At 47.3% G+C, this 24,703-nt stretch overlaps 17 non-coding genes across 17 annotated transcripts; all 17 read left to right on the plus strand.

Moving 5' to 3' along the window:
* The first annotated feature begins 923 nt into the window (after positions 1–923).
* TRNAP-UGG (transfer RNA proline (anticodon UGG)) lies at positions 924–995 on the plus strand. The gene has a single exon. It is a non-coding gene; the product is annotated as a tRNA-Pro (tRNA).
* A 1,796-nt stretch (positions 996–2,791) lies between these two features.
* Positions 2,792–2,863, plus strand: TRNAP-UGG (transfer RNA proline (anticodon UGG)). Its single transcript has one exon. It is a non-coding gene; the product is annotated as a tRNA-Pro (tRNA).
* Positions 2,864–3,283: 420 nt separating this feature from the next.
* TRNAV-CAC (transfer RNA valine (anticodon CAC)) lies at positions 3,284–3,356 on the plus strand. The gene has a single exon. It is a non-coding gene; the product is annotated as a tRNA-Val (tRNA).
* A 1,784-nt stretch (positions 3,357–5,140) lies between these two features.
* Positions 5,141–5,213, plus strand: TRNAV-CAC (transfer RNA valine (anticodon CAC)). The gene has a single exon. It is a non-coding gene; the product is annotated as a tRNA-Val (tRNA).
* Positions 5,214–6,532: 1,319 nt separating this feature from the next.
* TRNAP-UGG (transfer RNA proline (anticodon UGG)) lies at positions 6,533–6,604 on the plus strand. Its single transcript has one exon. It is a non-coding gene; the product is annotated as a tRNA-Pro (tRNA).
* A 420-nt stretch (positions 6,605–7,024) lies between these two features.
* TRNAV-CAC (transfer RNA valine (anticodon CAC)) lies at positions 7,025–7,097 on the plus strand. The gene has a single exon. It is a non-coding gene; the product is annotated as a tRNA-Val (tRNA).
* A 1,784-nt stretch (positions 7,098–8,881) lies between these two features.
* On the plus strand, positions 8,882–8,954 carry TRNAV-CAC (transfer RNA valine (anticodon CAC)). The gene has a single exon. It is a non-coding gene; the product is annotated as a tRNA-Val (tRNA).
* A 1,323-nt stretch (positions 8,955–10,277) lies between these two features.
* TRNAP-UGG (transfer RNA proline (anticodon UGG)) lies at positions 10,278–10,349 on the plus strand. The gene has a single exon. It is a non-coding gene; the product is annotated as a tRNA-Pro (tRNA).
* A 420-nt stretch (positions 10,350–10,769) lies between these two features.
* Positions 10,770–10,842, plus strand: TRNAV-CAC (transfer RNA valine (anticodon CAC)). Its single transcript has one exon. It is a non-coding gene; the product is annotated as a tRNA-Val (tRNA).
* Positions 10,843–12,145: 1,303 nt separating this feature from the next.
* On the plus strand, positions 12,146–12,217 carry TRNAP-UGG (transfer RNA proline (anticodon UGG)). Its single transcript has one exon. It is a non-coding gene; the product is annotated as a tRNA-Pro (tRNA).
* A 420-nt stretch (positions 12,218–12,637) lies between these two features.
* Positions 12,638–12,710, plus strand: TRNAV-CAC (transfer RNA valine (anticodon CAC)). Its single transcript has one exon. It is a non-coding gene; the product is annotated as a tRNA-Val (tRNA).
* A 1,788-nt stretch (positions 12,711–14,498) lies between these two features.
* On the plus strand, positions 14,499–14,571 carry TRNAV-CAC (transfer RNA valine (anticodon CAC)). The gene has a single exon. It is a non-coding gene; the product is annotated as a tRNA-Val (tRNA).
* Positions 14,572–17,722: 3,151 nt separating this feature from the next.
* Positions 17,723–17,794, plus strand: TRNAP-UGG (transfer RNA proline (anticodon UGG)). Its single transcript has one exon. It is a non-coding gene; the product is annotated as a tRNA-Pro (tRNA).
* Positions 17,795–18,214: 420 nt separating this feature from the next.
* On the plus strand, positions 18,215–18,287 carry TRNAV-CAC (transfer RNA valine (anticodon CAC)). The gene has a single exon. It is a non-coding gene; the product is annotated as a tRNA-Val (tRNA).
* Positions 18,288–19,590: 1,303 nt separating this feature from the next.
* Positions 19,591–19,662, plus strand: TRNAP-UGG (transfer RNA proline (anticodon UGG)). The gene has a single exon. It is a non-coding gene; the product is annotated as a tRNA-Pro (tRNA).
* A 420-nt stretch (positions 19,663–20,082) lies between these two features.
* Positions 20,083–20,155, plus strand: TRNAV-CAC (transfer RNA valine (anticodon CAC)). Its single transcript has one exon. It is a non-coding gene; the product is annotated as a tRNA-Val (tRNA).
* Positions 20,156–21,943: 1,788 nt separating this feature from the next.
* Positions 21,944–22,016, plus strand: TRNAV-CAC (transfer RNA valine (anticodon CAC)). Its single transcript has one exon. It is a non-coding gene; the product is annotated as a tRNA-Val (tRNA).
* Positions 22,017–24,703: the final 2,687 nt, after the last annotated feature.

The following is a 24,703-nucleotide window of genomic DNA, read 5'->3' on the forward strand; positions in this document are numbered from 1 at the left end:
AATGCACTTGCCGGTACAGTGATTCCCTGGCTTTCTCTGGCCCGAGAAAGCTTTTCCTCTGAAGTGGGAACAGAAGTTGGACTGCTTCTGCTGAACTTCCTGAAAGCAGAGCTGGCGGGAGGAGGGACTTTTTGAGTGCTGGGAAAATTTGAGCTGGAAATTTGCATCGGCTGGACAGAGATTGCTTGGAGCAGCCAAAATATAATAACGGCCATGGCGCTCAAGTAAAGCAGAAAGCTTTTAGTATACACCTTTTGCACTCTTGTCAACGAAGCTGGGCTCTGTGAATGCTCACCCTACGCAAGAAAAGAGAACAGACTTTGCTGGTGACCTAAATATATCTCGCCTGATCGAGCACGATCGAGCTCTGAGTGAGCAGCTGTGCAATGGTCATCTTTACCAAAGGGGAGATGCTGCTTTTTCCAGTGTCACGCCCATGCTCTCAGGGCTGGAGGGAGGAGGGCTGCTTTTTGTTTTTACAGGCAAAAGGAAAGGCCCATCCCTCAGAGCTTCTGCCAATGCAGATCCCAGCAGGTGCAAAATAAAGGCTCTCCCCCACCTTGCCAGCTGCAGATTGATCAGAAGACTGCTAGTCTAGTGTGTTGGGCCACTTTCTCTCTTCTGTGTATCGTCCCCTCTTATTACATAAACAGCATAAGAGGAATAAAGGAAGGAAGGAAGGAAGGAAGGAACAGTGTATCGCAAGCACCTTCCACCCTGATGTCAATGGGCCACCAACCTTCGGGATGAGGAGGAGACCTGTGAAGACAGTCAGAGCGTGCCGACTGGGGCATTCATTTGGCTCATACACCGACAAGGCTTTCAGCGGCAGGAACAAACTTCAGGAATAGGCATTCTTGGCCTCGAATCCTAAGGGGGGTGCAAACGCTGAGGACAATTCCGTCAAATGCTCAAAGGACCGTGGCTCGTTGGTCTAGGGGTATGATTCTCGCTTTGGGTGCGAGAGGTCCCGGGTTCAAATCCCGGACGAGCCCAATCAAGGTGGTTAACTTGAGCTCCTTTTTTTTGTTTTTTCAATGTTATTTTCATTGGACAGACTCTCTGGTTTTCTCGGTAAGCAGTAGTCGATGAACAATTCACTTCCTGAACCTCTTTGCGTGCCATGTCCTTGCGACAAGCACTTTGTGTTCTCTGTTAGCTCTCAGTAACATTCCTTGATTTGCTTGTGAGTTTTGGCCGTCCGATCTCAAAGTGGAAATATGTCCTTCCCTCTGTACGCTGCATAGGCCCTCAGCTGGCATACTTGTATATGTGCGCATGCTTGATAGGACGTATGTTTTAGGCTGGATTGTGTGAGCTTCAGGCGCAAGGCATTTGATTAGTCTTTAAGCAGGTCCACTTGCACTGCCCTTTGCACCTGTTCTCCCAGTCCCTACAAAGGTGAGCAAGCAGCTGTTTCTGTAGTGTAGTGGTTATCACGTTTGCCTCACACGCGAAAGGTCCCCGGCAGAAACACTCTCTGCTGGCATTTTACACAAAATAGTTTTTTTCCCCTTTTGTCACACACAAATGTAAAGTATGAACTTATTTGCGTTCCCATGGAAATAGCATATGCTCTCAAGAGCTTGAGAAATACACTGGGAAGGCAAGCATCCTCACATGTATTCTGTATATGGGGCCAATAAAAAAATGCACGCGCTTGCATTTTGTGTATGTAATGTTGCAGAGCACAGAGAGGATTTATTTTCCCTACTGCTGGGTATTTGGGTCTCTGGGATCACAGTTGGGTCCGCTCCGTCCTCTGAAATGGTCCATATTAGTTACATAGGTTAGTGTACCAAAGAAATAATACATTTTCATATACAGCTTCTTCATTTCTGTGTTCTGAGGGATTACCAGTTGTAAGAAATGCACTTGCCGGTACAGTGATTCCCTGGCTTTCTCTGGCCCGAGAAAGCTTTTCCTCTGAAGTGGGAACAGAAGTTGGACTGCTTCTGCTGAACTTCCTGAAAGCAGAGCTGGCGGGAGGAGGGACTTTTTGAGTGCTGGGAAAATTTGAGCTGGAAATTTGCATCGGCTGGACAGAGATTGCTTGGAGCAGCCAAAATATAATAACGGCCATGGCGCTCAAGTAAAGCAGAAAGCTTTTAGTATACACCTTTTGCACTCTTGTCAACGAAGCTGGGCTCTGTGAATGCTCACCCTACGCAAGAAAAGAGAACAGACTTTGCTGGTGACCTAAATATATCTCGCCTGATCGAGCACGATCGAGCTCTGAGTGAGCAGCTGTGCAATGGTCATCTTTACCAAAGGGGAGATGCTGCTTTTTCCAGTGTCACGCCCATGCTCTCAGGGCTGGAGGGAGGAGGGCTGCTTTTTGTTTTTACAGGCAAAAGGAAAGGCCCAGCCCTCAGAGCTTCTGCCAATGCAGATCCCAGCAGGTGCAAAATAAAGGCTCTCCCCCACCTTGCCAGCTGCAGATTGATCAGAAGACTGCTAGTCTAGTGTGTTGGGCCACTTTCTCTCTTCTGTGTATCGTCCCCTCTTATTACATAAACAGCATAAGAGGAATAAAGGAAGGAAGGAAGGAAGGAAGGAACAGTGTATCGCAAGCACCTTCCACCCTGATGTCAATGGGCCACCAACCTTCGGGATGAGGAGGAGACCTGTGAAGACAGTCAGAGCGTGCCGACTGGGGCATTCATTTGACTCATACACCGACAAGGCTTTCAGCGGCAGGAACAAACTTCAGGAATAGGCATTCTTGGCCTCGAATCCTAAGGGGGGTGCAAACGCTGAGGACAATTCCGTCAAATGCTCGAAGGACCGTGGCTCGTTGGTCTAGGGGTATGATTCTCGCTTTGGGTGTGAGAGGTCCCGGGTTCAAATCCCGGACGAGCCCAATCAAGGTGGTTAACTTGAGCTCCTTTTTTTTGTTTTTTCAATGTTATTTTCATTGGACAGACTCTCTGGTTTTCTCGGTAAGCAGTAGTCGATGAACAATTCACTTCCTGAACCTCTTTGCGTGCCATGTCCTTGCGACAAGCACTTTGTGTTCTCTGTTAGCTCTCAGTAACATTCCTTGATTTGCTTGTGAGTTTTGGCCGTCCGATCTCAAAGTGGAAATATGTCCTTCCCTCTGTACGCTGCATAGGCCCTCAGCTGGCATACTTGTATATGTGCGCATGCTTGATAGGACGTATGTTTTAGGCTGGATTGTGTGAGCTTCAGGCGCAAGGCATTTGATTAGTCTTTAAGCAGGTCCACTTGCACTGCCCTTTGCACCTGTTCTCCCAGTCCCTACAAAGGTGAGCAAGCAGCTGTTTCTGTAGTGTAGTGGTTATCACGTTCGCCTCACACGCGAAAGGTCCCCGGTTCGAGACCGGGCAGAAACACTCTCTGCTGGCATTTTACACAAAATAGTTTTTTTCCCCTTTTGTCACACACAAATGTAAAGTATGAACTTATTTGCGTTCTCATGGAAATAGCATATGCTCTCAAGAGCTTGAGAAATACACTGGGAAGGCAAGCATCCTCACATGTATTCTGTATATGGGGCCAATAAAAAAATGCACGCGCTTGCATTTTGTGTATGTAATGTTGCAGAGCACAGAGAGGATTTATTTTCCCTACTGCTGGGTATTTGGGTCTCTGGGATCACAGTTGGGTCCGTTCCGTCCTCTGAAATGGTCCATATTAGTTACATAGGTTAGTGTACCAAAGAAATAATACATTTTCATATACAGCTTCTTCATTTCTGTGTTCTGAGGGATTACCAGTTGTAAGAAATGCACTTGCCGGTACAGTGATTCCCTGGCTTTCTCTGGCCCGAGAAAGCTTTTCCTCTGAAGTGGGAACAGAAGTTGGACTGCTTCTGCTGAACTTCCTGAAAGCAGAGCTGGCGGGAGGAGGGACTTTTTGAGTGCTGGGAAAATTTGAGCTGGAAATTTGCATCGGCTGGACAGAGATTGCTTGGAGCAGCCAAAATATAATAACGGTCATGGCGCTCAAGTAAAGCAGAAAGCTTTTAGTATACACCTTTTGCACTCTTGTCAACGAAGCTGGGCTCTGTGAATGCTCACCCTACGCAAGAAAAGAGAACAGACTTTGCTGGTGACCTAAATATATCTCGCCTGATCGAGCACGATCGAGCTCTGAGTGAGCAGCTGTGCAATGGTCATCTTTACCAAAGGGGAGATGCTGCTTTTTCCAGTGTCACGCCCATGCTCTCAGGGCTGGAGGGAGGAGGGCTGCTTTTTGTTTTTACAGGCAAAAGGAAAGGCCCAGCCCTCAGAGCTTCTGCCAATGCAGATCCCAGCAGGTGCAAAATAAAGGCTCTCCCCCACCTTGCCAGCTGCAGATTGATCAGAAGACTGCTAGTCTAGTGTGTTGGGCCACTTTCTCTCTTCTGTGTATCGTCCCCTCTTATTACATAAACAGCATAAGAGGAATAAAGGAAGGAAGGAAGGAAGGAAGGAACAGTGTATCGCAAGCACCTTCCACCCTGATGTCAATGGGCCACCAACCTTCGGGATGAGGAGGAGACCTGTGAAGACAGTCAGAGCGTGCCGACTGGGGCATTCATTTGGCTCATACACCGACAAGGCTTTCAGCGGCAGGAACAAACTTCAGGAATAGGCATTCTTGGCCTCGAATCCTAAGGGGGGTGCAAACGCTGAGGACAATTCCGTCAAATGCTCAAAGGACTGTGGCTCGTTGGTCTAGGGGTATGATTCTCGCTTTGGGTGCGAGAGGTCCCAATCAAGGTGGTTAACTTGAGCTCCTATTTTTTGTTTTTTCAATGTTATTTTCATTGGACAGACTCTCTGGTTTTCTCGGTAAGCAGTAGTCGATGAACAATTCACTTCCTGAACCTCTTTGCGTGCCATGTCCTTGCGACAAGCACTTTGTGTTCTCTGTTAGCTCTCAGTAACATTCCTTGATTTGCTTGTGAGTTTTGGCCGTCCGATCTCAAAGTGGAAATATGTCCTTCCCTCTGTACGCTGCATAGGCCCTCAGCTGGCATACTTGTATATGTGCGCATGCTTGATAGGACGTATGTTTTAGGCTGGATTGTGTGAGCTTCAGGCGCAAAGCATTTGATTAGTCTTTAAGCAGGTCCACTTGCACTGCCCTTTGCACCTGTTCTCCCAGTCCCTACAAAGGTGAGCAAGCAGCTGTTTCTGTAGTGTAGTGGTTATCACGTTCGCCTCACACGCGAAAGGTCCCCGGTTCGAGACCGGGCAGAAACACTCTCTGCTGGCATTTTACACAAAATAGTTTTTTTCCCCTTTTGTCACACACAAATGTAAAGTATGAACTTATTTGCGTTCCCATGGAAATAGCATATGCTCTCAAGAGCTTGAGAAATACACTGGGAAGGCAAGCATCCTCACATGTATTCTGTATATGGGGCCAATAAAAAAATGCACGCGCTTGCATTTTGTGTATGTAATGTTGCAGAGCACAGAGAGGATTTATTTTCCCTACTGCTGGGTATTTGGGTCTCTGGGATCACAGTTGGGTCCGCTCCGTCCTCTGAAATGGTCCATATTAGTTACATAGGTTAGTGTACCAAAGAAATAATACATTTTCATATACAGCTTCTTCATTTCTGTGTTCTGAGGGATTACCAGTTGTAAGAAATGCACTTGCCGGTACAGTGATTCCCTGGCTTTCTCTGGCCCGAGAAAGCTTTTCCTCTGAAGTGGGAACAGAAGTTGGACTGCTTCTGCTGAACTTCCTGAAAGCAGAGCTGGCGGGAGGAGGGACTTTTTGAGTGCTGGGAAAATTTGAGCTGGAAATTTGCATCGGCTGGACAGAGATTGCTTGGAGCAGCCAAAATATAATAACGGCCATGGCGCTCAAGTAAAGCAGAAAGCTTTTAGTATACACCTTTTGCACTCTTGTCAACGAAGCTGGGCTCTGTGAATGCTCACCCTACGCAAGAAAAGAGAACAGACTTTGCTGGTGACCTAAATATATCTCGCCTGATCGAGCACGATCGAGCTCTGAGTGAGCAGCTGTGCAATGGTCATCTTTACCAAAGGGGAGATGCTGCTTTTTCCAGTGTCACGCCCATGCTCTCAGGGCTGGAGGGAGGAGGGCTGCTTTTTGTTTTTACAGGGAAAAGGAAAGGCCCAGCCCTCAGAGCTTCTGCCAATGCAGATCCCAGCAGGTGCAAAATAAAGGCTCTCCCCCACCTTGCCAGCTGCAGATTGATCAGAAGACTGCTAGTCTAGTGTGTTGGGCCACTTTCTCTCTTCTGTGTATCGTCCCCTCTTATTACATAAACAGCATAAGAGGAATAAAGGAAGGAAGGAAGGAAGGAAGGAAGGAACAGTGTATCGCAAGCACCTTCCACCCTGATGTCAATGGGCCACCAACCTTCGGGATGAGGAGGAGACCTGTGAAGACAGTCAGAGCGTGCCGACTGGGGCATTCATTTGGCTCATACACCGACAAGGCTTTCAGCGGCAGGAACAAACTTCAGGAATAGGCATTCTTGGCCTCGAATCCTAAGGGGGGTGCAAACGCTGAGGACAATTCCGTCAAATGCTCAAAGGACCGTGGCTCGTTGGTCTAGGGGTATGATTCTCGCTTTGGGTGCGAGAGGTCACGGGTTCAAATCCCGGACGAGCCCAATCAAGGTGGTTAACTTGAGCTCCTTTTTTTTGTTTTTTCAATGTTATTTTCATTGGACAGACTCTCTGGTTTTCTCGGTAAGCAGTAGTCGATGAACAATTCACTTCCTGAACCTCTTTGCGTGCCATGTCCTTGCGACAAGCACTTTGTGTTCTCTGTTAGCTCTCAGTAACATTCCTTGATTTGCTTGTGAGTTTTGGCCGTCCGATCTCAAAGTGGAAATATGTCCTTCCCTCTGTACGCTGCATAGGCCCTCAGCTGGCATACTTGTATATGTGCGCATGCTTGATAGGACGTATGTTTTAGGCTGGATTGTGTGAGCTTCAGGCGCAAGGCATTTGATTAGTCTTTAAGCAGGTCCACTTGCACTGCCCTTTGCACCTGTTCTCCCAGTCCCTACAAAGGTGAGCAAGCAGCTGTTTCTGTAGTGTAGTGGTTATCACGTTCGCCTCACACGCGAAAGGTCCCCGGTTCGAGACCGGGCAGAAACACTCTCTGCTGGCATTTTACACAAAATAGTTTTTTTCCCCTTTTGTCACACACAAATGTAAAGTATGAACTTATTTGCGTTCTCATGGAAATAGCATATGCTCTCAAGAGCTTGAGAAATACACTGGGAAGGCAAGCATCCTCACATGTATTCTGTATATGGGGCCAATAAAAAAATGCACGCGCTTGCATTTTGTGTATGTAATGTTGCAGAGCACAGAGAGGATTTATTTTCCCTACTGCTGGGTATTTGGGTCTCTGGGATCACAGTTGGGTCCGCTCCGTCCTCTGAAATGGTCCATATTAGTTACATAGGTTAGTGTACCAAAGAAATAATACATTTTCATATACAGCTTCTTCATTTCTGTGTTCTGAGGGATTACCAGTTGTAAGAAATGCACTTGCCGGTACAGTGATTCCCTGGCTTTCTCTGGCCCGAGAAAGCTTTTCCTCTGAAGTGGGAACAGAAGTTGGACTGCTTCTGCTGAACTTCCTGAAAGCAGAGCTGGCGGGAGGAGGGACTTTTTGAGTGCTGGGAAAATTTGAGCTGGAAATTTGCATCGGCTGGACAGAGATTGCTTGGAGCAGCCAAAATATAATAACGGTCATGGCGCTCAAGTAAAGCAGAAAGCTTTTAGTATACACCTTTTGCACTCTTGTCAACGAAGCTGGGCTCTGTGAATGCTCACCCTACGCAAGAAAAGAGAACAGACTTTGCTGGTGACCTAAATATATCTCGCCTGATCGAGCACGATCGAGCTCTGAGTGAGCAGCTGTGCAATGGTCATCTTTACCAAAGGGGAGATGCTGCTTTTTCCAGTGTCACGCCCATGCTCTCAGGGCTGGAGGGAGGAGGGCTGCTTTTTGTTTTTACAGGCAAAAGGAAAGGCCCAGCCCTCAGAGCTTCTGCCAATGCAGATCCCAGCAGGTGCAAAATAAAGGCTCTCCCCCACCTTGCCAGCTGCAGATTGATCAGAAGACTGCTAGTCTAGTGTGTTGGGCCACTTTCTCTCTTCTGTGTATCGTCCCCTCTTATTACATAAACAGCATAAGAGGAATAAAGGAAGGAAGGAAGGAAGGAAGGAACAGTGTATCGCAAGCACCTTCCACCCTGATGTCAATGGGCCACCAACCTTCGGGATGAGGAGGAGACCTGTGAAGACAGTCAGAGCGTGCCGACTGGGGCATTCATTTGGCTCATACACCGACAAGGCTTTCAGCGGCAGGAACAAACTTCAGGAATAGGCATTCTTGGCCTCGAATCCTAAGGGGGGTGCAAACGCTGAGGACAATTCCGTCAAATGCTCAAAGGACTGTGGCTCGTTGGTCTAGGGGTATGATTCTCGCTTTGGGTGCGAGAGGTCCCAATCAAGGTGGTTAACTTGAGCTCCTATTTTTTGTTTTTTCAATGTTATTTTCATTGGACAGACTCTCTGGTTTTCTCGGTAAGCAGTAGTCGATGAACAATTCACTTCCTGAACCTCTTTGCGTGCCATGTCCTTGCGACAAGCACTTTGTGTTCTCTGTTAGCTCTCAGTAACATTCCTTGATTTGCTTGTGAGTTTTGGCCGTCCGATCTCAAAGTGGAAATATGTCCTTCCCTCTGTACGCTGCATAGGCCCTCAGCTGGCATACTTGTATATGTGCGCATGCTTGATAGGACGTATGTTTTAGGCTGGATTGTGTGAGCTTCAGGCGCAAAGCATTTGATTAGTCTTTAAGCAGGTCCACTTGCACTGCCCTTTGCACCTGTTCTCCCAGTCCCTACAAAGGTGAGCAAGCAGCTGTTTCTGTAGTGTAGTGGTTATCACGTTCGCCTCACACGCGAAAGGTCCCCGGTTCGAGACCGGGCAGAAACACTCTCTGCTGGCATTTTACACAAAATAGTTTTTTTCCCCTTTTGTCACACACAAATGTAAAGTATGAACTTATTTGCGTTCCCATGGAAATAGCATATGCTCTCAAGAGCTTGAGAAATACACTGGGAAGGCAAGCATCCTCACATGTATTCTGTATATGGGGCCAATAAAAAAATGCACGCGCTTGCATTTTGTGTATGTAATGTTGCAGAGCACAGAGAGGATTTATTTTCCCTACTGCTGGGTATTTGGGTCTCTGGGATCACAGTTGGGTCCGCTCCGTCCTCTGAAATGGTCCATATTAGTTACATAGGTTAGTGTACCAAAGAAATAATACATTTTCATATACAGCTTCTTCATTTCTGTGTTCTGAGGGATTACCAGTTGTAAGAAATGCACTTGCCGGTACAGTGATTCCCTGGCTTTCTCTGGCCCGAGAAAGCTTTTCCTCTGAAGTGGGAACAGAAGTTGGACTGCTTCTGCTGAACTTCCTGAAAGCAGAGCTGGCGGGAGGAGGGACTTTTTGAGTGCTGGGAAAATTTGAGCTGGAAATTTGCATCGGCTGGACAGAGATTGCTTGGAGCAGCCAAAATATAATAACGGCCATGGCGCTCAAGTAAAGCAGAAAGCTTTTAGTATACACCTTTTGCACTCTTGTCAACGAAGCTGGGCTCTGTGAATGCTCACCCTACGCAAGAAAAGAGAACAGACTTTGCTGGTGACCTAAATATATCTCGCCTGATCGAGCACGATCGAGCTCTGAGTGAGCAGCTGTGCAATGGTCATCTTTACCAAAGGGGAGATGCTGCTTTTTCCAGTGTCACGCCCATGCTCTCAGGGCTGGAGGGAGGAGGGCTGCTTTTTGTTTTTACAGGGAAAAGGAAAGGCCCAGCCCTCAGAGCTTCTGCCAATGCAGATCCCAGCAGGTGCAAAATAAAGGCTCTCCCCCACCTTGCCAGCTGCAGATTGATCAGAAGACTGCTAGTCTAGTGTGTTGGGCCACTTTCTCTCTTCTGTGTATCGTCCCCTCTTATTACATAAACAGCATAAGAGGAATAAAGGAAGGAAGGAAGGAAGGAAGGAAGGAAGGAACAGTGTATCGCAAGCACCTTCCACCCTGATGTCAATGGGCCACCAACCTTCGGGATGAGGAGGAGACCTGTGAAGACAGTCAGAGCGTGCCGACTGGGGCATTCATTTGGCTCATACACCGACAAGGCTTTCAGCGGCAGGAACAAACTTCAGGAATAGGCATTCTTGGCCTCGAATCCTAAGGGGGGTGCAAACGCTGAGGACAATTCCGTCAAATGCTCAAAGGACCGTGGCTCGTTGGTCTAGGGGTATGATTCTCGCTTTGGGTGCGAGAGGTCACGGGTTCAAATCCCGGACGAGCCCAATCAAGGTGGTTAACTTGAGCTCCTTTTTTTTGTTTTTTCAATGTTATTTTCATTGGACAGACTCTCTGGTTTTCTCGGTAAGCAGTAGTCGATGAACAATTCACTTCCTGAACCTCTTTGCGTGCCATGTCCTTGCGACAAGCACTTTGTGTTCTCTGTTAGCTCTCAGTAACATTCCTTGATTTGCTTGTGAGTTTTGGCCGTCCGATCTCAAAGTGGAAATATGTCCTTCCCTCTGTACGCTGCATAGGCCCTCAGCTGGCATACTTGTATATGTGCGCATGCTTGATAGGACGTATGTTTTAGGCTGGATTGTGTGAGCTTCAGGCGCAAGGCATTTGATTAGTCTTTAAGCAGGTCCACTTGCACTGCCCTTTGCACCTGTTCTCCCAGTCCCTACAAAGGTGAGCAAGCAGCTGTTTCTGTAGTGTAGTGGTTATCACGTTCGCCTCACACGCGAAAGGTCCCCGGTTCGAGACCGGGCAGAAACACTCTCTGCTGGCATTTTACACAAAATAGTTTTTTTCCCCTTTTGTCACACACAAATGTAAAGTATGAACTTATTTGCGTTCTCATGGAAATAGCATATGCTCTCAAGAGCTTGAGAAATACACTGGGAAGGCAAGCATCCTCACATGTATTCTGTATATGGGGCCAATAAAAAAATGCACGCGCTTGCATTTTGTGTATGTAATGTTGCAGAGCACAGAGAGGATTTATTTTCCCTACTGCTGGGTATTTGGGTCTCTGGGATCACAGTTGGGTCCGCTCCGTCCTCTGAAATGGTCCATATTAGTTACATAGGTTAGTGTACCAAAGAAATAATACATTTTCATATACAGCTTCTTCATTTCTGTGTTCTGAGGGATTACCAGTTGTAAGAAATGCACTTGCCGGTACAGTGATTCCCTGGCTTTCTCTGGCCCGAGAAAGCTTTTCCTCTGAAGTGGGAACAGAAGTTGGACTGCTTCTGCTGAACTTCCTGAAAGCAGAGCTGGCGGGAGGAGGGACTTTTTGAGTGCTGGGAAAATTTGAGCTGGAAATTTGCATCGGCTGGACAGAGATTGCTTGGAGCAGCCAAAATATAATAACGGCCATGGCGCTCAAGTAAAGCAGAAAGCTTTTAGTATACACCTTTTGCACTCTTGTCAACGAAGCTGGGCTCTTTGAATGCTCACCCTACGCAAGAAAAGAGAACAGACTTTGCTGGTGACCTAAATATATCTCGCCTGATCGAGCACGATCGAGCTCTGAGTGAGCAGCTGTGCAATGGTCATCTTTACCAAAGGGGAGATGCTGCTTTTTCCAGTGTCACGCCCATGCTCTCAGGGCTGGAGGGAGGAGGGCTGCTTTTTGTTTTTACAGGCAAAAGGAAAGGCCCAGCCCTCAGAGCTTCTGCCAATGCAGATCCCAGCAGGTGCAAAATAAAGGCTCTCCCCCACCTTGCCAGCTGCAGATTGATCAGAAGACTGCTAGTCTAGTGTGTTGGGCCACTTTCTCTCTTCTGTGTATCGTCCCCTCTTATTACATAAACAGCATAAGAGGAATAAAGGAAGGAAGGAACAGTGTATCGCAAGCACCTTCCACCCTGATGTCAATGGGCCACCAACCTTCGGGATGAGGAGGAGACCTGTGAAGACAGTCAGAGCGTGCCGACTGGGGCATTCATTTGGCTCATACACCGACAAGGCTTTCAGCGGCAGGAACAAACTTCAGGAATAGGCATTCTTGGCCTCGAATCCTAAGGGGGGTGCAAACGCTGAGGACAATTCCGTCAAATGCTCAAAGGACCGTGGCTCGTTGGTCTAGGGGTATGATTCTCGCTTTGGGTGCGAGAGGTCCCGGGTTCAAATCCCGTACGAGCCCAATCAAGGTGGTTAACTTGAGCTCCTTTTTTTTGTTTTTTCAATGTTATTTTCATTGGACAGACTCTCTGGTTTTCTCGGTAAGCAGTAGTCGATGAACAATTCACTTCCTGAACCTCTTTGCGTGCCATGTCCTTGCGACAAGCACTTTGTGTTCTCTGTTAGCTCTCAGTAACATTCCTTGATTTGCTTGTGAGTTTTGGCCGTCCGATCTCAAAGTGGAAATATGTCCTTCCCTCTGTACGCTGCATAGGCCCTCAGCTGGCATACTTGTATATGTGCGCATGCTTGATAGGACGTATGTTTTAGGCTGGATTGTGTGAGCTTCAGGCGCAAGGCATTTGATTAGTCTTTAAGCAGGTCCACTTGCACTGCCCTTTGCACCTGTTCTCCCAGTCCCTACAAAGGTGAGCAAGCAGCTGTTTCTGTAGTGTAGTGGTTATCACGTTCGCCTCACACGCGAAAGGTCCCCGGTTCGAGACCGGGCAGAAACACTCTCTGCTGGCATTTTACACAAAATAGTTTTTTTCCCCTTTTGTCACACACAAATGTAAAGTATGAACTTATTTGCGTTCCCATGGAAATAGCATATGCTCTCAAGAGCTTGAGAAATACACTGGGAAGGCAAGCATCCTCACATGTATTCTGTATATGGGGCCAATAAAAAAATGCACGCGCTTGCATTTTGTGTATGTAATGTTGCAGAGCACAGAGAGGATTTATTTTCCCTACTGCTGGGTATTTGGGTCTCTGGGATCACAGTTGGGTCCGCTCCGTCCTCTGAAATGGTCCATATTAGTTACATAGGTTAGTGTACCAAAGAAATAATACATTTTCATATACAGCTTCTTCATTTCTGTGTTCTGAGGGATTACCAGTTGTAAGAAATGCACTTGCCGGTACAGTGATTCCCTGGCTTTCTCTGGCCCGAGAAAGCTTTTCCTCTGAAGTGGGAACAGAAGTTGGACTGCTTCTGCTGAACTTCCTGAAAGCAGAGCTGGCGGGAGGAGGGACTTTTTGAGTGCTGGGAAAATTTGAGCTGGAAATTTGCATCGGCTGGACAGAGATTGCTTGGAGCAGCCAAAATATAATAACGGCCATGGCGCTCAAGTAAAGCAGAAAGCTTTTAGTATACACCTTTTGCACTCTTGTCAACGAAGCTGGGCTCTGTGAATGCTCACCCTACGCAAGAAAAGAGAACAGACTTTGCTGGTGACCTAAATATATCTCGCCTGATCGAGCACGATCGAGCTCTGAGTGAGCAGCTGTGCAATGGTCATCTTTACCAAAGGGGAGATGCTGCTTTTTCCAGTGTCACGCCCATGCTCTCAGGGCTGGAGGGAGGAGGGCTGCTTTTTGTTTTTACAGGCAAAAGGAAAGGCCCAGCCCTCAGAGCTTCTGCCAATGCAGATCCCAGCAGGTGCAAAATAAAGGCTCTCCCCCACCTTGCCAGCTGCAGATTGATCAGAAGACTGCTAGTCTAGTGTGTTGGGCCACTTTCTCTCTTCTGTGTATCGTCCCCTCTTATTACATAAACAGCATAAGAGGAATAAAGGAAGGAAGGAAGGAAGGAAGGAAGGAACAGTGTATCGCAAGCACCTTCCACCCTGATGTCAATGGGCCACCAACCTTCGGGATGAGGAGGAGACCTGTGAAGACAGTCAGAGCGTGCCGACTGGGGCATTCATTTGGCTCATACACCGACAAGGCTTTCAGCGGCAGGAACAAACTTCAGGAATAGGCATTCTTTACCTCGAATCCTAAGGGGGGTGCAAACGCTGAGGACAATTCCGTCAAATGCTCAAAGGACCGTGGCTCGTTGGTCTAGGGGTATGATTCTCGCTTTGGGTGCGAGAGGTCCCAATCAAGGTGGTTAACTTGAGCTCCTATTTTTTGTTTTTTCAATGTTATTTTCATTGGACAGACTCTCTGGTTTTCTCGGTAAGCAGTAGTCGATGAACAATTCACTTCCTGAACCTCTTTGCGTGCCATGTCCTTGCGACAAGCACTTTGTGTTCTCTGTTAGCTCTCAGTAACATTCCTTGATTTGCTTGTGAGTTTTGGCCGTCCGATCTCAAAGTGGAAATATGTCCTTCCCTCTGTACGCTGCATAGGCCCTCAGCTGGCATACTTGTATATGTGCGCATGCTTGATAGGACGTATGTTTTAGGCTGGATTGTGTGAGCTTCAGGCGCAAGGCATTTGATTAGTCTTTAAGCAGGTCCACTTGCACTGCCCTTTGCACCTGTTCTCCCAGTCCCTACAAAGGTGAGTAAGCAGCTGTTTCTGTAGTGTAGTGGTTATCACGTTCGCCTCACGCGCGAAAGGTCCCCGGTTCGAGACCGGGCAGAAACACTCTCTGCTGGCATTTTACACAAAATAGTTTTTTTCCCCTTTTGTCACACACAAATGTAAAGTATGAACTTATTTGCGTTCCCATGGAAATAGCATATGCTCTCAAGAGCTTGAGAAATACACTGGGAAGGCAAGCATCCTCACATGTATTCTGTATATGGGGCCAATAAAAAAATGCACGCGCTTGCATTTTGTGTATGTAATGTTGCAGAGCACAGAGAGGATTTATTTTCCCTACTGCTGGGTATTTGAGTCTCTGGGATCACAGTTGGGTCCGCTCCGTCCTCTGAAATGGTCCATATTAGTTACATAGGTTAGTGTACCAAAGAAATAATACATTTTCATATACAGCTTCTTCATTTCTGTGTTCTGAGGGATTACCAGTTGTAAGAAATGCACTTGCCGGTGCAGTGATTCCCTGGCTTTCTCTGGCCCGAGAAAGCTTTTCCTCTGAAGTGGGAACAGAAGTTGGACTGCTTCTGCTGAACTTCCTGAAAGCAGAGCTGGCGGGAGGAGGGACTTTTTGAGTGCTGGGAAAATTTGAGCTGGAAATTTGCATCGGCTGGACAGAGATTGCTTGGAGCAGCCAAAATATAATAACGGCCATGGCGCTCAAGTAAAGCAGAAAGCTTTTAGTATACACCTTTTGCACTCTTGTCAACGAAGCTGGGTTCTGTGAATGCTCACCCTACGCAAGAAAAGAGAACAGACTTTGCTGGTGACCTAAATATATCTGGCCTGATCGAGCACGATCGAGCTCTGAGTGAGCAGCTGTGCAATGGTCATCTTTACCAAAGGGGAGATGCTGCTTTTTCCAGTGTCACGCCCATGCTCTCAGGGCTGGAGGGAGGAGGGCTGCTTTTTGTTTTTACAGGCAAAAGGAAAGGCCCAGCCCTCAGAGCCTCTGCCAATGCAGATCCCAGCAGGTGCAAAATAAAGGCTCTCCCCCACCTTGCCAGCTGCAGATTGATCAGAAGACTGCTAGTCTAGTGTGTTGGGCCACTTTCTCTCTTCTGTGTATCGTCCCCTCTTATTACATAAACAGCATAAGAGGAATAAAGGAAGGAAGGAAGGAAGGAAGGAACAGTGTATCGCAAGCACCTTCCACCCTGATGTCAATGGGCCACCAACCTTCGGGATGAGGAGGAGACCTGTGAAGACAGTCAGAGCGTGCCGACTGGGGCATTCATTTGGCTCATACACCGACAAGGCTTTCAGCGGCAGGAACAAACTTCAGGAATAGGCATTCTTGGCCTCGAATCCTAAGGGGGGTGCAAACGCTGAGGACAATTCCGTCAAATGCTCAAAGGACCGTGGCTCGTTGGTCTAGGGGTATGATTCTCGCTTTGGGTGCGAGAGGTCCCGTACGAGCCCAATCAAGGTGGTTAACTTGAGCTCCTTTTTTTTGTTTTTTCAATGTTATTTTCATTGGACAGACTCTCTGGTTTTCTCGGTAAGCAGTAGTCGATGAACAATTCACTTCCTGAACCTCTTTGCGTGCCATGTCCTTGCGACAAGCACTTTGTGTTCTCTGTTAGCTCTCAGTAACATTCCTTGATTTGCTTGTGAGTTTTGGCCGTCCGATCTCAAAGTGGAAATATGTCCTTCCCTCTGTACGCTGCATAGGCCCTCAGCTGGCATACTTGTATATGTGCGCATGCTTGATAGGACGTATGTTTTAGGCTGGATTGTGTGAGCTTCAGGCGCAAGGCATTTGATTAGTCTTTAAGCAGGTCCACTTGCACTGCCCTTTGCACCTGTTCTCCCAGTCCCTACAAAGGTGAGCAAGCAGCTGTTTCTGTAGTGTAGTGGTTATAAAGGTCCCCGGTTCGAGACCGGGCAGAAACACTCTCTGCTGGCATTTTACACAAAATAGTTTTTTTCCCCTTTTGTCACACACAAATGTAAAGTATGAACTTATTTGCGTTCCCATGGAAATAGCATATGCTCTCAAGAGCTTGAGAAATACACTGGGAAGGCAAGCATCCTCACATGTATTCTGTATATGGGGCCAATAAAAAAATGCACGCGCTTGCATTTTGTGTATGTAATGTTGCAGAGCACAGAGAGGATTTATTTTCCCTACTGCTGGGTATTTGGGTCTCTGGGATCACAGTTGGGTCCGCTCCGTCCTCTGAAATGGTCCATATTAGTTACATAGGTTAGTGTACCAAAGAAATAATACATTTTCATATACAGCTTCTTCATTTCTGTGTTCTGAGGGATTACCAGTTGTAAGAAATGCACTTGCCGGTACAGTGATTCCCTGGCTTTCTCTGGCCCGAGAAAGCTTTTCCTCTGAAGTGGGAACAGAAGTTGGACTGCTTCTGCTGAACTTCCTGAAAGCAGAGCTGGCGGGAGGAGGGACTTTTTGAGTGCTGGGAAAATTTGAGCTGGAAATTTGCATCGGCTGGACAGAGATTGCTTGGAGCAGCCAAAATATAATAACGGCCATGGCGCTCAAGTAAAGCAGAAAGCTTTTAGTATACACCTTTTGCACTCTTGTCAACGAAGCTGGGCTCTGTGAATGCTCACCCTACGCAAGAAAAGAGAACAGACTTTGCTGGTGACCTAAATATATCTCGCCTGATCGAGCACGATCGAGCTCTGAGTGAGCAGCTGTGCAATGGTCATCTTTACCAAAGGGGAGATGCTGCTTTTTCCAGTGTCACGCCCATGCTCTCAGGGCTGGAGGGAGGAGGGCTGCTTTTTGTTTTTACAGGCAAAAGGAAAGGCCCAGCCCTCAGAGCTTCTGCCAATGCAGATCCCAGCAGGTGCAAAATAAAGGCTCTCCCCCACCTTGCCAGCTGCAGATTGATCAGAAGACTGCTAGTCTAGTGTGTTGGGCCACTTTCTCTCTTCTGTGTATCGTCCCCTCTTATTACATAAACAGCATAAGAGGAATAAAGGAAGGAAGGAACAGTGTATCGCAAGCACCTTCCACCCTGATGTCAATGGGCCACCAACCTTCGGGATGAGGAGGAGACCTGTGAAGACAGTCAGAGCGTGCCGACTGGGGCATTCATTTGGCTCATACACCGACAAGGCTTTCAGCGGCAGGAACAAACTTCAGGAATAGGCATTCTTGGCCTCGAATCCTAAGGGGGGTGCAAACGCTGAGGACAATTCCGTCAAATGCTCAAAGGACTGTGGCTCGTTGGTCTAGGGGTATGATTCTCGCTTTGGGTGCGAGAGGTCCCGGGTTCAAATCCCGTACGAGCCCAATCAAGGTGGTTAACTTGAGCTCCTTTTTTTTGTTTTTTCAATGTTATTTTCATTGGACAGACTCTCTGGTTTTCTCGGTAAGCAGTAGTCGATGAACAATTCACTTCCTGAACCTCTTTGCGTGCCATGTCCTTGCGACAAGCACTTTGTGTTCTCTGTTAGCTCTCAGTAACATTCCTTGATTTGCTTGTGAGTTTTGGCCGTCCGATCTCAAAGTGGAAATATGTCCTTCCCTCTGTACGCTGCATAGGCCCTCAGCTGGCATACTTGTATATGTGCGCATGCTTGATAGGACGTATGTTTTAGGCTGGATTGTGTGAGCTTCAGGCGCAAGGCATTTGATTAGTCTTTAAGCAGGTCCACTTGCACTGCCCTTTGCACCTGTTCTCCCAGTCCCTACAAAGGTGAGCAAGCAGCTGTTTCTGTAGTGTAGTGGTTATCACGTTCGCCTCACACGCGAAAGGTCCCCGGTTCGAGACCGGGCAGAAACACTCTCTGCTGGCATTTTACACAAAATAGTTTTTTTCCCCTTTTGTCACACACAAATGTAAAGTATGAACTTATTTGCGTTCCCATGGAAATAGCATATGCTCTCAAGAGCTTGAGAAATACACTGGGAAGGCAAGCATCCTCACATGTATTCTGTATATGGGGCCAATAAAAAAATGCACGCGCTTGCATTTTGTGTATGTAATGTTGCAGAGCACAGAGAGGATTTATTTTCCCTACTGCTGGGTATTTGGGTCTCTGGGATCACAGTTGGGTCCGCTCCGTCCTCTGAAATGGTCCATATTAGTTACATAGGTTAGTGTACCAAAGAAATAATACATTTTCATATACAGCTTCTTCATTTCTGTGTTCTGAGGGATTACCAGTTGTAAGAAATGCACTTGCCGGTACAGTGATTCCCTGGCTTTCTCTGGCCCGAGAAAGCTTTTCCTCTGAAGTGGGAACAGAAGTTGGACTGCTTCTGCTGAACTTCCTGAAAGCAGAGCTGGCGGGAGGAGGGACTTTTTGAGTGCTGGGAAAATTTGAGCTGGAAATTTGCATCGGCTGGACAGAGATTGCTTGGAGCAGCCAAAATATAATAACGGCCATGGCGCTCAAGTAAAGCAGAAAGCTTTTAGTATACACCTTTTGCACTCTTGTCAACGAAGCTGGGCTCTGTGAATGCTCACCCTACGCAAGAAAAGAGAACAGACTTTGCTGGTGACCTAAATATATCTCGCCTGATCGAGCACGATCGAGCTCTGAGTGAGCAGCTGTGCAATGGTCATCTTTACCAAAGGGGAGATGCTGCTTTTTCCAGTGTCACGCCCATGCTCTCAGGGCTGGAGGGAGGAGGGCTGCTTTTTGTTTTTACAGGCAAAAGGAAAGGCCCAGCCCTCAGAGCTTCTGCCAATGCAGATCCCAGCAGGTGCAAAATAAAGGCTCTCCCCCACCTTGCCAGCTGCAGATTGATCAGAAGACTGCTAGTCTAGTGTGTTGGGCCACTTTCTCTCTTCTGTGTATCGTCCCCTCTTATTACATAAACAGCATAAGAGGAATAAAGGAAGGAAGGAACAGTGTATCGCAAGCACCTTCCACCCTGATGTCAATGGGCCACCAACCTTCGGGATGAGGAGGAGACCTGTGAAGACAGTCAGAGCGTGCCGACTGGGGCATTCATTTGGCTCATACACCGACAAGGCTTTCAGCGGCAGGAACAAACTTCAGGAATAGGCATTCTTGGCCTCGAATCCTAAGGGGGGTGCAAACGCTGAGGACAATTCCGTCAAATGCTCAAAGGACCGTGGCTCGTTGGTCTAGGGGTATGATTCTCGCTTTGGGTGCGAGAGGTCCCGGGTTCAAATCCCGTACGAGCCCAATCAAGGTGGTTAACTTGAGCTCCTTTTTTTTGTTTTTTCAATGTTATTTTCATTGGACAGACTCTCTGGTTTTCTCGGTAAGCAGTAGTCGATGAACAATTCACTTCCTGAACCTCTTTGCGTGCCATGTCCTTGCGACAAGCACTTTGTGTTCTCTGTTAGCTCTCAGTAACATTCCTTGATTTGCTTGTGAGTTTTGGCCGTCCGATCTCAAAGTGGAAATATGTCCTTCCCTCTGTACGCTGCATAGGCCCTCAGCTGGCATACTTGTATATGTGCGCATGCTTGATAGGACGTATGTTTTAGGCTGGATTGTGTGAGCTTCAGGCGCAAGGCATTTGATTAGTCTTTAAGCAGGTCCACTTGCACTGCCCTTTGCACCTGTTCTCCCAGTCCCTACAAAGGTGAGCAAGCAGCTGTTTCTGTAGTGTAGTGGTTATCACGTTCGCCTCACACGCGAAAGGTCCCCGGTTCGAGACCGGGCAGAAACACTCTCTGCTGGCATTTTACACAAAATAGTTTTTTTCCCCTTTTGTCACACACAAATGTAAAGTATGAACTTATTTGCGTTCCCATGGAAATAGCATATGCTCTCAAGAGCTTGAGAAATACACTGGGAAGGCAAGCATCCTCACATGTATTCTGTATATGGGGCCAATAAAAAAATGCACGCGCTTGCATTTTGTGTATGTAATGTTGCAGAGCACAGAGAGGATTTATTTTCCCTACTGCTGGGTATTTGGGTCTCTGGGATCACAGTTGGGTCCGCTCCGTCCTCTGAAATGGTCCATATTAGTTACATAGGTTAGTGTACCAAAGAAATAATACATTTTCATATACAGCTTCTTCATTTCTGTGTTCTGAGGGATTACCAGTTGTAAGAAATGCACTTGCCGGTACAGTGATTCCCTGGCTTTCTCTGGCCCGAGAAAGCTTTTCCTCTGAAGTGGGAACAGAAGTTGGACTGCTTCTGCTGAACTTCCTGAAAGCAGAGCTGGCGGGAGGAGGGACTTTTTGAGTGCTGGGAAAATTTGAGCTGGAAATTTGCATCGGCTGGACAGAGATTGCTTGGAGCAGCCAAAATATAATAACGGCCATGGCGCTCAAGTAAAGCAGAAAGCTTTTAGTATACACCTTTTGCACTCTTGTCAACGAAGCTGGGCTCTGTGAATGCTCACCCTACGCAAGAAAAGAGAACAGACTTTGCTGGTGACCTAAATATATCTCGCCTGATCGAGCACGATCGAGCTCTGAGTGAGCAGCTGTGCAATGGTCATCTTTACCAAAGGGGAGATGCTGCTTTTTCCAGTGTCACGCCCATGCTCTCAGGGCTGGAGGGAGGAGGGCTGCTTTTTGTTTTTACAGGCAAAAGGAAAGGCCCAGCCCTCAGAGCTTCTGCCAATGCAGATCCCAGCAGGTGCAAAATAAAGGCTCTCCCCCACCTTGCCAGCTGCAGATTGATCAGAAGACTGCTAGTCTAGTGTGTTGGGCCACTTTCTCTCTTCTGTGTATCGTCCCCTCTTATTACATAAACAGCATAAGAGGAATAAAGGAAGGAAGGAAGGAAGGAAGGAAGGAACAGTGTATCGCAAGCACCTTCCACCCTGATGTCAATGGGCCACCAACCTTCGGGATGAGGAGGAGACCTGTGAAGACAGTCAGAGCGTGCCGACTGGGGCATTCATTTGGCTCATACACCGACAAGGCTTTCAGCGGCAGGAACAAACTTCAGGAATAGGCATTCTTTACCTCGAATCCTAAGGGGGGTGCAAACGCTGAGGACAATTCCGTCAAATGCTCAAAGGACCGTGGCTCGTTGGTCTAGGGGTATGATTCTCGCTTTGGGTGCGAGAGGTCCCAATCAAGGTGGTTAACTTGAGCTCCTATTTTTTGTTTTTTCAATGTTATTTTCATTGGACAGACTCTCTGGTTTTCTCGGTAAGCAGTAGTCGATGAACAATTCACTTCCTGAACCTCTTTGCGTGCCATGTCCTTGCGACAAGCACTTTGTGTTCTCTGTTAGCTCTCAGTAACATTCCTTGATTTGCTTGTGAGTTTTGGCCGTCCGATCTCAAAGTGGAAATATGTCCTTCCCTCTGTACGCTGCATAGGCCCTCAGCTGGCATACTTGTATATGTGCGCATGCTTGATAGGACGTATGTTTTAGGCTGGATTGTGTGAGCTTCAGGCGCAAGGCATTTGATTAGTCTTTAAGCAGGTCCACTTGCACTGCCCTTTGCACCTGTTCTCCCAGTCCCTACAAAGGTGAGTAAGCAGCTGTTTCTGTAGTGTAGTGGTTATCACGTTCGCCTCACGCGCGAAAGGTCCCCGGTTCGAGACCGGGCAGAAACACTCTCTGCTGGCATTTTACACAAAATAGTTTTTTTCCCCTTTTGTCACACACAAATGTAAAGTATGAACTTATTTGCGTTCCCATGGAAATAGCATATGCTCTCAAGAGCTTGAGAAATACACTGGGAAGGCAAGCATCCTCACATGTATTCTGTATATGGGGCCAATAAAAAAATGCACGCGCTTGCATTTTGTGTATGTAATGTTGCAGAGCACAGAGAGGATTTATTTTCCCTACTGCTGGGTATTTGAGTCTCTGGGATCACAGTTGGGTCCGCTCCGTCCTCTGAAATGGTCCATATTAGTTACATAGGTTAGTGTACCAAAGAAATAATACATTTTCATATACAGCTTCTTCATTTCTGTGTTCTGAGGGATTACCAGTTGTAAGAAATGCACTTGCCGGTGCAGTGATTCCCTGGCTTTCTCTGGCCCGAGAAAGCTTTTCCTCTGAAGTGGGAACAGAAGTTGGACTGCTTCTGCTGAACTTCCTGAAAGCAGAGCTGGCGGGAGGAGGGACTTTTTGAGTGCTGGGAAAATTTGAGCTGGAAATTTGCATCGGCTGGACAGAGATTGCTTGGAGCAGCCAAAATATAATAACGGCCATGGCGCTCAAGTAAAGCAGAAAGCTTTTAGTATACACCTTTTGCACTCTTGTCAACGAAGCTGGGTTCTGTGAATGCTCACCCTACGCAAGAAAAGAGAACAGACTTTGCTGGTGACCTAAATATATCTGGCCTGATCGAGCACGATCGAGCTCTGAGTGAGCAGCTGTGCAATGGTCATCTTTACCAAAGGGGAGATGCTGCTTTTTCCAGTGTCACGCCCATGCTCTCAGGGCTGGAGGGAGGAGGGCTGCTTTTTGTTTTTACAGGCAAAAGGAAAGGCCCAGCCCTCAGAGCCTCTGCCAATGCAGATCCCAGCAGGTGCAAAATAAAGGCTCTCCCCCACCTTGCCAGCTGCAGATTGATCAGAAGACTGCTAGTCTAGTGTGTTGGGCCACTTTCTCTCTTCTGTGTATCGTCCCCTCTTATTACATAAACAGCATAAGAGGAATAAAGGAAGGAAGGAAGGAAGGAAGGAACAGTGTATCGCAAGCACCTTCCACCCTGATGTCAATGGGCCACCAACCTTCGGGATGAGGAGGAGACCTGTGAAGACAGTCAGAGCGTGCCGACTGGGGCATTCATTTGGCTCATACACCGACAAGGCTTTCAGCGGCAGGAACAAACTTCAGGAATAGGCATTCTTGGCCTCGAATCCTAAGGGGGGTGCAAACGCTGAGGACAATTCCGTCAAATGCTCAAAGGACCGTGGCTCGTTGGTCTAGGGGTATGATTCTCGCTTTGGGTGCGAGAGGTCCCGTACGAGCCCAATCAAGGTGGTTAACTTGAGCTCCTTTTTTTTGTTTTTTCAATGTTATTTTCATTGGACAGACTCTCTGGTTTTCTCGGTAAGCAGTAGTCGATGAACAATTCACTTCCTGAACCTCTTTGCGTGCCATGTCCTTGCGACAAGCACTTTGTGTTCTCTGTTAGCTCTCAGTAACATTCCTTGATTTGCTTGTGAGTTTTGGCCGTCCGATCTCAAAGTGGAAATATGTCCTTCCCTCTGTACGCTGCATAGGCCCTCAGCTGGCATACTTGTATATGTGCGCATGCTTGATAGGACGTATGTTTTAGGCTGGATTGTGTGAGCTTCAGGCGCAAGGCATTTGATTAGTCTTTAAGCAGGTCCACTTGCACTGCCCTTTGCACCTGTTCTCCCAGTCCCTACAAAGGTGAGCAAGCAGCTGTTTCTGTAGTGTAGTGGTTATAAAGGTCCCCGGTTCGAGACCGGGCAGAAACACTCTCTGCTGGCATTTTACACAAAATAGTTTTTTTCCCCTTTTGTCACACACAAATGTAAAGTATGAACTTATTTGCGTTCCCATGGAAATAGCATATGCTCTCAAGAGCTTGAGAAATACACTGGGAAGGCAAGCATCCTCACATGTATTCTGTATATGGGGCCAATAAAAAAATGCACGCGCTTGCATTTTGTGTATGTAATGTTGCAGAGCACAGAGAGGATTTATTTTCCCTACTGCTGGGTATTTGGGTCTCTGGGATCACAGTTGGGTCCGCTCCGTCCTCTGAAATGGTCCATATTAGTTACATAGGTTAGTGTACCAAAGAAATAATACATTTTCATATACAGCTTCTTCATTTCTGTGTTCTGAGGGATTACCAGTTGTAAGAAATGCACTTGCCGGTACAGTGATTCCCTGGCTTTCTCTGGCCCGAGAAAGCTTTTCCTCTGAAGTGGGAACAGAAGTTGGACTGCTTCTGCTGAACTTCCTGAAAGCAGAGCTGGCGGGAGGAGAGACTTTTTGAGTGCTGGGAAAATTTGAGCTGGAAATTTGCATCGGCTGGACAGAGATTGCTTGGAGCAGCCAAAATATAATAACGGCCATGGCGCTCAAGTAAAGCAGAAAGCTTTTAGTATACACCTTTTGCACTCTTGTCAACGAAGCTGGGCTCTGTGAATGCTCACCCTACGCAAGAAAAGAGAACAGACTTTGCTGGTGACCTAAATATATCTCGCCTGATCGAGCACGATCGAGCTCTGAGTGAGCAGCTGTGCAATGGTCATCTTTACCAAAGGGGAGATGCTGCTTTTTCCAGTGTCACGCCCATGCTCTCAGG

Source organism: Ambystoma mexicanum, chromosome 2q (assembly GCF_040938575.1).
Source record: "Ambystoma mexicanum isolate Mex_15411 chromosome 2q, UKY_AmexF1_1, whole genome shotgun sequence".
In the NCBI taxonomy this organism is placed as follows: Eukaryota; Metazoa; Chordata; class Amphibia; order Caudata; family Ambystomatidae; genus Ambystoma; species Ambystoma mexicanum.